The sequence below is a fragment of the Micropterus dolomieu genome, linkage group LG10, assembly GCF_021292245.1.
Source record: "Micropterus dolomieu isolate WLL.071019.BEF.003 ecotype Adirondacks linkage group LG10, ASM2129224v1, whole genome shotgun sequence".
Taxonomy (NCBI): Eukaryota; Metazoa; Chordata; class Actinopteri; order Centrarchiformes; family Centrarchidae; genus Micropterus; species Micropterus dolomieu.
This window is the reverse complement of record NC_060159.1, coordinates 20,443,575-20,453,728: the sequence shown is the minus strand read 5'-3', so window position 1 is coordinate 20,453,728 and position 10,154 is coordinate 20,443,575. Positions and strand designations below refer to the sequence as shown.

Below are 10,154 nucleotides of genomic sequence, written 5' to 3'. Positions count from 1 at the left end.
TTATTTGTAATGGAGTATTTCTTATGTGCGTGTGTGCATGTTTTGCTACTTTTACTTAAAACAAATGTCTAAGTACTTCTTACACTGCTGCAAATCAATAAGAGAAATCCTAGTGTCTGACCAAATGTAATTTCAGCCACTCTGAACAAGTTATAACTCCAACCGTGCAGCAAAAACTTTAAACACCATTGAACCACCCCAACTCTGTCTACTAGTGACCTCTTTTGAACCACTTGGTACCCTTGACAAACACCATTGAGTGAATGTTAAATGAATGTCCAATATCCGGTTTGTGTGCTAAAGAGGTACAATAATAACAAATGCAACACATTCAGAACATTTATGGTTTTATTCAGTATGAAGTTGTGTGACGTCCACTTCTTATTTATCTATTTATTCTTGTATGTTGTTTGAATGATTGCACTGCCCTTGAGAAAAGCAATCTCATTGTGCCCTTTGCAAATAGCTACATCTAAACAATGAAGGGCAACACAGATAACAGTGGCTTAACTTATTTATTGTCAAACTACTGTTTTCAGGGTCAAGAATGAACCTTCAAGCTCAATATTGGACACAGCTACACAGATAACAGTGGCTTATTATGGTGACATAAGTCAGTCAGCTCGTCTTGACTCCTGGCAGCAGCTAGACTGTATGTAGCTTCTGATGGTTGCCCACTTTTTGCCAGAGCCTACCTGCATGGAAACTGCAATAGATGACGCAATGCCTTCTACATGGGTTTCATCATTTGCTGTGTTCATCAACACCCAAACATTCAACACACCAGTTGCTCAAGGAGACAAGCCGTCGCTGAAAAGCACGTCCGATTCCGTTGCCAGAGCAACGCTTTCCCTCTCCTCTCCCACCCTTTCACCAGCAATCTGCGCTCTTTTCGAGCCTCTCTCTGTCGTATCGCGAGAACACGCCGTCTAACTCTTCTGCGTGCAAGAGTCGTATCGCGAGAATAGCGCAACGGGTATGGTAGGCGGTGACCTCATCGTCGTCGAGAGGCGGAGCGAACCGCTGCAACTTTGGATGAACTTCTGATTTGAACAAACCGAGAGGCGGTCGGCGGAGTGCGCGGACAACAACAGACACAAAGGTGAAGAGAACAAGAGTTTTTCAGCTACAAACTCTTTACAGCCGTTTCGTTTTATCTTTACCGGCCGTGACGGTTTTTTGTATGACGGTGACTGACTAGCGAGAGCGTTATTTTTCCTCTCGACAACGCTGACAAGGTGGAAATAAATAAAGGTGAGTTCGCTCCCTCCTGCGTTGGTGTTCCCACTGACACACATGCGATATCAACACCGTTAATTTTTGGTTAATAACAGTCAAGTTGCTAATGGCTTATTCGATATCTGCATTTCACTATTTGAGTAAACGTTCATGTGATCCATACAGGTAACGCTTTGGAGAGAAAACTACATTAAAAAGTTTAGCTAGCTGTCGCGTAGTTAATATTAGTAACGTATACTGTGTCACGGCTCATGTACCGCCTTATTTTCTAGCTAATATCTGATTTAGTTAGCAAGCTCTCATCAGTCATGCCGTTAGCTAAACATTTTGATTTGTGTAGCCTTTCCAGCCACCGTTCAGTTAACATGTCGTCCTCTGCGCCTCTCCATAAGACAATCCACAGTTTAAAAATTAGACAGCGATTCACTATGGCTCTTAAAGAAACAGGAAACCTAGCAAAATGACCATCAGATAAACGTAATTTTTGTTTGGTTAAGTCCCTGCGTGACCGCTGTTTAGTTGGGATGGCAAGCTGCAGTCGCTCTTGTGGGTTTCCTGCCATTCACCGCTGTCCATCTTTTACTTGTGACATGATTTATTCATACCAAGAGACATCTTATCATGCTTACTGTGAAGCAGCTTCTTTTCTCAGGAGCTCTTAGTGCAAGTCATGCTTGTTGCAGTTTCTTGTCATGCATTGCTGTCGTTTGGACGTTTGTAGCTCTTTGCGAAAGCTTCGCGAGGTGTGGATTCACATAAAAATTCTTCAGAGGTGCCACCGTGTGTTGGGTTTTGCAGGGAAAGTTTATGAGGTGTTTACAATAAAACCAAGATTAAAATGTTAATAATCATACATATTCTTACTGGAAAAAAACAATGCACATCGAGCAACTTGCAGGAAATATCAAAATCAAAATAAAGCATCATTTCTACCCAGTGTTCTGTCAAATCCAGTGTCATTAATCAAAATGGCCGTCTGTGTAGTCTAGTCCGATTTGAGTAGTGATGTAACAGTGCTACATTTAAGTGATGAAGGTGCCTTAAATGCTCTCATCATCAAACGATTTAATCAGCGAATGAACCAACTCTGTTCTTTGAGTAAAGCTCAGTACTGCTTTAGGTTAATTAAGACTTAACCCCTAAGTCTTAACCCTCATTAAAGTTTTCTTATGCAGGTTTGTATGTCCATGCTTGAGTCTGAGCCCTCTTCTGTCCAAATGACACCCTGAGAGGGAATTGTATTGTCAGTGCCCCTGAACCCCTGTAGCTGCCCTGTCTTCTGTTATTGCTGCCATCTCAACCTGTGGAGTCTGTCCTCAGGCTACCAGCTTCAGCCCTCCAGGGGGCTTACATACTCGCACAGAATGGGCACGTCAAAGAGATCTCATCTCTATTTATCGAGTGACCGGGCTGGGTCAGTTTCTCAACTTGAAACACAACAGCAGCATTAAAGATAGGCCTGTATTCTCTGAGACAGGTATTTGTAGTGCTTTAACCGATCTTGTTTAGACGTCCCCTGCCTCCATTCCCCCCAAAAAATCTCTGTCGAACATCTCATGCCACTATCCCTCTCTCGTGTGCCTGTGAATGCCAAGGCATTCAGATCTGGAGGCTGTGTTGCATTTACACTATTAAATAGGCTATTGAAATTGAGTGTGTAGGTGGAGGCGCACATGTTCTGTAATGTAGCTGCCGAATTAAAGGGGAGGTGGGAGAAAAGGGAAAAAAAGTAAATTATCAGGGTTGATGATGGGCAGCTCAAAGATTATCAAAGGGCTTTTGGGATGTAGAACAGCTGAAACAGCTCTCTAGGTGTTCCTGGATTAAACAGCTGGAGGTTGCTAAAAACGTGTCTTCAAAAGGGCTTCCACCCTCTCCAATGTAAGAACAGTAAGCGCTCTGAAGATTTTCCCAGGGCCTTAGTTAGTGCTTGCAAGCAAAATCTTTAGGTTTAAAGTTGTATCAGATGCACTGTGATTGGGATATGGTCACTCTTTCAAAATTCCTCTAATGTGTAGCCTAGCCCTTTCTGGAACAGCCAAGGTTTTTGGCAGTGTACACACAGAAATCTGGCAAATGCAAAGTCAGAAAACGGAGGACATTTTAAACTCATAGCTGGACAGCTTGCACCTTCACTGTCTACATGCAATGCACAGCGCTGACAGGAGCTAAAAATGGGGTCTCACCTGTTTACGACCTCCCACACTAGCCTCGCTATTCGTCCTCCCCTTCTGTTTTACTTTCCGTTGCTACTTCTTTACTTTCCACCTCCCACATTTCCCTCCTCCCTTCTGCCATCACTGACAGTGCCTTTTCCTCTCGTCTTGCTTCCTTCCTTTTGAGGAAAGCATGCCACGACTCTGACATTCTCATCATTTCTGTCCAGATCCCTCACTTTATCCCCCCCCCTTCCTTGTCTTCACTTCTCATTTTCACTTGCACTTCTGTACCCCCCCCCCCCCCCCCCCCCCCCCCTCTTCTTCTCTTCGTCTCTCAGCATGCTGGAGATTGGAATGTGAGTTCCTCAATTTAAGGTCTTGGGGTGGGCTGTCTCTTGAGAAACACCAGAGCAAGAAATATGCGTTAACAGTGAATAGATCACACAGCAGAGCAGAATGATTTAATAAAACTGCTACTAGGCCTCTGTAAATCAGGGTTTTTCCTTAAATTCTCTCCAGATTTTTATTTTTTTGCCGTAACCTTAACATCATTTTAAGAGTGTTGTGTTAAATGCATTGCAGCAGGATCACTCCAGGATGGCTCTAAGATGCTATGCTAGCTAATTGGCACTGCCCATTTATAAGCATAATTTTACACTCCAAACAATGAATGGTGTAGTTGTCAGGTCTGAAAGTAGACAGGATATAGGAAGAAAAGGTCTGACGATGGAAGGGAGAGTACTGGTGTTATGGATCAACTAGTGTCCCTCTCACGTTGTTTGTTGTGAAGGCTGATGGTGAAAACAGGAAGATAAAAAACTGCCTGTGTATACATTTCATGCAGCCGCCTGTCTTGAATGATAATACTTCCAGATTTCTAGCCATTCTATTAATTTAACAGATAGTTGGGCATGCCTGGCTATTCTGCTAAAATTTTTTGAAATATTTTATCCCTATAGACTTGAGAGCAGAGTTGTTAGAAAGCCTAGGTCTATGTCCTCTGACACATTTGAAGTGCAAGCCAGCATGTCGTTTTCACTTAACAAACAGCCCTTGCGGTGTTTTCTCTGTTATTGGACATTGCATATCTCTTTTGATCCATGGTCTTTTGCATAGGATAAATCGGAAACCCTGTTGAGGCTTTCAGTCGGCTATGTCAGGGCCTTTCATAGCAGCCAGAGAAGGAAATAGAGGGCACAAGCAGAAGTAATTTTAGTCATTCCACCTGAGGTGAGGGGACTTAAAAGCTACATTTTCTCTGCATCATGTCCCTTTCTCCATTTTCTCATTTCTGTCTGTTGAAATAACTTCCTAATTAGGGCAGTAAGAGTGGATTATAGCACATGAAAGCAGCATGGATTATAACCCCCCCCTCAGATTTCAGTTGTGACAGATGAGCAAAAAATCTATAAAAGCATCATGAAACAATGACTAGGTAGGCTAATCCATGCAGAAGTAAATACAAGGAATATACTGTACAGATGGAGAGCCCCAAGAGAGCGAGCAGCCTAGATATTATGAGAACAGTAATTAAATGCTGCCAGCATTAGCTAGGAATCATAATTATTACAATACTACAAACCACAGTGGACAGTCACCACCAGACAAGCAAATGCTAAAACCTAAACTTTTACATATAGATGGAAAGACTATGCACTCTTATGTGGCTATTTTGGACAACATCAACAGTAGCTCTTTAGGGATGCAGTCCATCCAGTATTTTTGTGAAAAAAAGACAGAAAAAACTAACAAACAAAATAAATATTTTTCAACATAGCCTAGCTTTTTACAGAAAATATTCAGATGTAATCATGAACATTTATTTTTAAGAAACTGTAAAGGATTACATAAATGCCATAAATGCTTCTCTTCTTAATCTCGGAGATGCTCAAACATGCTTGTAAAATGTACGTTGCTGCGTTAAATTTTTATTTATAGGATAAACAAACAAATAACCACTGCTGTGCATATCCAGTATTTTCATACAAAGCAGAGTGTGATTCTGTGATTTAGCTTGAATCTTTTATATATAGTTTGTAGAAATGGGAAAACAACCACAACGTGGCAGCTGCTGTCTGGTTTGAAAAGTCGAGTGCAGGTGGAACATGTGTTTATTAAGCTGCATCAAAAATGGGTTTGTGTGTGAAATGGACCATCTCTGGATGTCATCAGCTCTTCCTCTCTTTGACTCCATGATGACATTGCAAGAACGCGACTGGTGGATAACTGTAAATCTTACCACCAAACATGTATGGGAGCAGAAATTCCCACCAACTGCCTTACCATCTGTTTCCATGCAGACAGATCTCTCAAATTCTTGCTGGATGACTAAAAGGATGTTGCTGCTGTTTACTGCCTGGGCTGGTACTGGTGATAGAAGTGCTTCTCTGACCCATTGGACTTGTTAATTGCTGTTGTCTCTCCTGTGTCATTTTGGGGAAATGAGTTGAGTGTGTGCTACAGCTTGAAATGTATGCAAGCCATTTGTCAGGAATTGACTCCAGATGTCATTTGATTGATGTCAGTAAATGTAAATGCTCCGTATTTTTATAGCGCCTTTTTAGTCTTTTGCGACTTTTCAATGCACTTTTACAGTACATCGCATTCATCATTCTCACACATTCATACACTGGTGGAACAGCCATTAAGGATTAATATTTGGTAACTTGAGTTTTAAGTTATTGGGCTACAATTAATTGTGTATATATTACGTGCTAATTGCACACAATTAAATAAGTGGTATTATGCTTTTGCCTTTTCCCCTCTCCTTTATTGAGTTGTGTATCTTTTTTTTGTGCATGTAATAGGTTTGCAAAGTGAAAAAGCCCAAAATCCAGCCCAAAGGGAGTTCCCATCTCCCACAGAAAACTGAAGTGCCTGAAAACAGCTCGTTTGTAGTCCAGCCGGAAATGCGCGTCATATAACGCTCGCCAAACGGCTAGTCACACATGCCCTCAAAAACACCGGTGGAAAAACACTGAGCTGCAGCACACACCTCTCTCCCTTCCTAGCTACCCTCCAGGCAGTCAATGGACATAAAGTTGTTACTGTGATGTATAGACAGAGCTCAGTTAAAACTTTTGGATGAAAGATACTTTTGTTACAAATTAATAACTCACCACTCTGAAACTCTTGCTCCAGTCCATGTTACTAAGCTGGTAAGGGGATATACAGTTGAACCGAAGCCGTGTTTACCGGCTTCTCACAACCCGCCCTTCTCTGCTTCTGATTGGCTATTAGTCCTTAACTAGGAACTGCGCATGTGCAAGTTTAGTATGAGTATTAGTATTAGATACATTTTGTGTTACTTTGTTGTAGCGATGTACTGTATGTACTAAGGGCACGGGCAAGTCTTGACTGTATTGAGTAGTTAATCATCGTGAAATATAGACAGACCGAATGACCATATAAACTAAACTCAGGCACCTACTTGTTTCAAATTCATATGCTGTGTTTCCAGAACCTTGAACTGGTGGAATAACAGTGTTAGGCCCCGATCAGACAGACGAGGCGAACCCTTTTTGTTGAAGCCTACATAAAAAACAGAAGAGGGCATCTTGCTGCACGAGGCCAAAGTCCTTAAAGGCAAGTAATGCCACTTGGCAGCCATCTTGGCAATGCCCCCGGGCAGCTATTTCGGACTAATGAGACCAGGCTCCAATCTGAATGAATGGGGAGAGAGCCAGAACTGCACTTCTACTGGTCACCGGGACATAAAAACTACACGAATAGAATCAGCAGTAAAATCTGATAAAAATCACTGAAAAGGTTTGACAAGGTTTAAGTGTTTTTTTCCCCCCCACTGGTTATACTTCTGCTACACATGCATCACTAAACAGTAATAGTAAAACAGACCCTTACATGAGTGGAACCACACGATGCGCTGAAATATGTTTCCCGCTTTGGCTGTTAAAAGCAGACGATTGGCTTTCTAATATCTTTGACGTTACGGGCTTTCCATTAGAGTTGGATTGAGGATGTGATTGATGAGTGGCATGTCTCCTCTATAAAACATTTTTTGTGAGGCACCCAGTGCAAATTAGCAGTGTGCAAAACACTTACTGCCTATAGAAAACAGCCTTAAGTCGGCAGTATACACCCATCAGAAGTGCCTGTTGGATGCTTGAATGGCTTCGGAAGCCCCCTTCCCACACACCTTTCCGACGTCAGAATCGGCAGGCTGTGTCCAACAATTTCTGTAACTTCCTGAAACGGACAATCCAACATTCACACCCACTTCACACAGTGATTGGCCAGCTGTGTGGAGGTCAGAATGTTTCTGTAAAGCTCTCTCTTTTTTTATTTTTTTTATTTGCTATGTCTCTCTTACACTTTTTGTGTGTACACCATGAATGCTTTCCAGAAGAGACAGAATCCGCATATTTAACAATTATTCTTTATCAAAACTTTTTGGTTAGAGAATTATATTAAAGTGTATATATAATTAATATTTACAAAATGTATTAATAACCTAACAACAATTTAAACACTCGATTAGAACTCGAATTGTGGTCGATAGATTTCATATTTGCTATTAAGATAACTGACTTCGTAAATTGTTTGTACATTGCTCTGGTTAACTACAACAATGAGGAAATAGAATAGTTTTTTAAAGACTTTTTTGTTAGAATCTGGATATGTTGATGGCTTTAGTCATTCTGGATTGCTCATTGTAGTTTGACACAAGCTAGGCTGTACCCACAGCTCAACATGAAAAACACAACAGGATCTCATTGGTGATAACTTCAATATCTCAGAGGACTGAGTTCAGTGCTTTAACCAAATGTTTTATGGATGTATATCAATGACTTGCTAATGTTTGGGCATAGTTAAAGGACAAGGAAAATAGACAGAGCATCAGTCTTGGCTCTTGACAGTTAGTAGTCAATATAAATTCATACACCTAAAACCATGGCGACACAGTCAAACCCCCCCCCCCCCCCCCCCACCACCACCACCATTAGCTGATTGGTAAATAGGCACCAGGAGCTGTATCTGGAATCAAACATCATCCAGATCTTTGCTTTGTAAAATACTGAGTGAAGAATAATGGGAGAGATGAAAGATAATGAAGAATGTTTAGCAATTTTGCAAAGGATTTTATGTTAAGAGATTAAAGCACCTTTATTTGTTATTTTGCCCGAGGAGGCTCCGTTATTCATGGAGATGAACAGTGATTTTATTCCCATCCAAAGCACACAAGATTATTTCCCTCATCCCTGTGTTAAGTGGAGCCCTAATGCCCTCTGTTGTTTTGGCTTGCTTGTCGACCTTTTTTATGATTGGTAGACCGTGAACTGAAGTAATTGACGTCAAGGCAAAGCCAACTAGAGATCTTGTTCTTGGCAACATATTTTTGATTTGTGTATGACTAGCTCAGTGTCCTGAGTGATGTCCAGCAACTCATGCAAACTGAGTTCTGTAGGGTGGAATGAAATATGTTAGTTAACATTTTGTTCACGCAAATAGAAACCCATTTAAACAAATGCATGAAACTGCAGGCTCATCCAATAGAGTGTTGGTTTTTAGCAATACATCTAGACTGTGAGATGTGTTTGTGTAACTATATTTTATAAAAGCTACTCCTATTCAACAAGCCTGTTGGCACAGGAAATCCTTGGAAAGTGGTGTTTATTACTAGCTAAAAACAACATGCACTTGCTAACATGCTGTTCAGAACAATCCAGTTACCGAAGCATGGCTAATTTTTTATCACCCAAACCCCTCTGGAACATCTGACCCATCCTCATGGGACTGTGTTGGCACTGAAGCATCCTGATGGCATGAGATTCCACTCAATTTGATGCCTGAATTACTCACGGTCAATTGTATTACATAATGCACCCAGCTCAGTTTGGGAAAAGAACATTCCTGCCTTCTGCATGCACTGTAGACTCTGGTTATGTTTATGATTGATCCATTGTACAGAATCTCTGTAATATTTGTTAGGGCCCTTGCACGAACCGTGCGAGGTCCCTGTTGAAACTGTAACGTTTTTTTTTTTTTTTTCTTTTTTCTGCAAAGTAAGCTCAATTTTGGGGGCCTAAACATAATTTTGTATTTAATGGGTTTCGCGCATGGGCGTGACAAAATGACTCCCTAGCGCCACCTAGAAAATTGGAAAAAATTAGCCCCTCGTCTACGTTCAACCTACATGCACGAAATTTTCTGGGGACATGTATCATATCAAGACGCACAAAAAAGCCTCAAGAACCCATACCCTAAACTCAACAGGAAGTCGGCCATTTTGAATTTTATGGCCATTTTTGGATGATTTACACACTCCGTACTTTAACAAACTCCTCCTAGGGATTTAGTCGGATCGATTTCAAATTTCTGCTGTGCCTTCTAAAGGCATTGACGATGAAAAGTTGTGCTATCTGTGAGTTTTCGTCAATGGGAGTGTCTGTGGCGTGGTGTCAAAGATCAACTCTTCGCCATGACACAGGAAGTTGTTGTAACTTCAGTGTACATGCTCACATCTGAACAAAATTTTACATGCTTGATAACTGTCCCAACCTGAAGACATCCACACGCCAATATTAATTTATATTCATACCGCCAAGTGCTATGTAGCACCACAAAGGGGACACAGGAAGTGACATATAACACCTTCATGCAGCGTACGAAGCCGTAGCAAATTCACAGGCGGAGCTCCAGAATATGCCATGCGGCCACCTCGCACCCCGACGCGCTACACGTGCGAGGGCCCGCCCAGCGCTGCTTGCAGCTTTAATTATTGTTTTGCTTTTGTAA

The 10,154-nt window shown here is 41.5% G+C and overlaps 1 protein-coding gene across 4 annotated transcripts in view; it reads left to right on the top strand.

The window, feature by feature from the left end:
- The first annotated feature begins 910 nt into the window (after positions 1-910).
- sipa1l1 (signal-induced proliferation-associated 1 like 1) overlaps positions 911-10,154 on the top strand; it is a 62,985-nt gene continuing 53,741 nt past the window's right edge. For 3 of the 4 annotated variants that reach the window (XM_046060063.1, XM_046060062.1, XM_046060064.1), the window contains exon 1: positions 911-1,254. The gene's annotated coding sequence lies outside the window, so the exon portion shown is untranslated. The remainder of the gene's footprint in view (positions 1,255-10,154) is intronic. The other variant, XM_046060065.1, reaches the window with a different exon arrangement.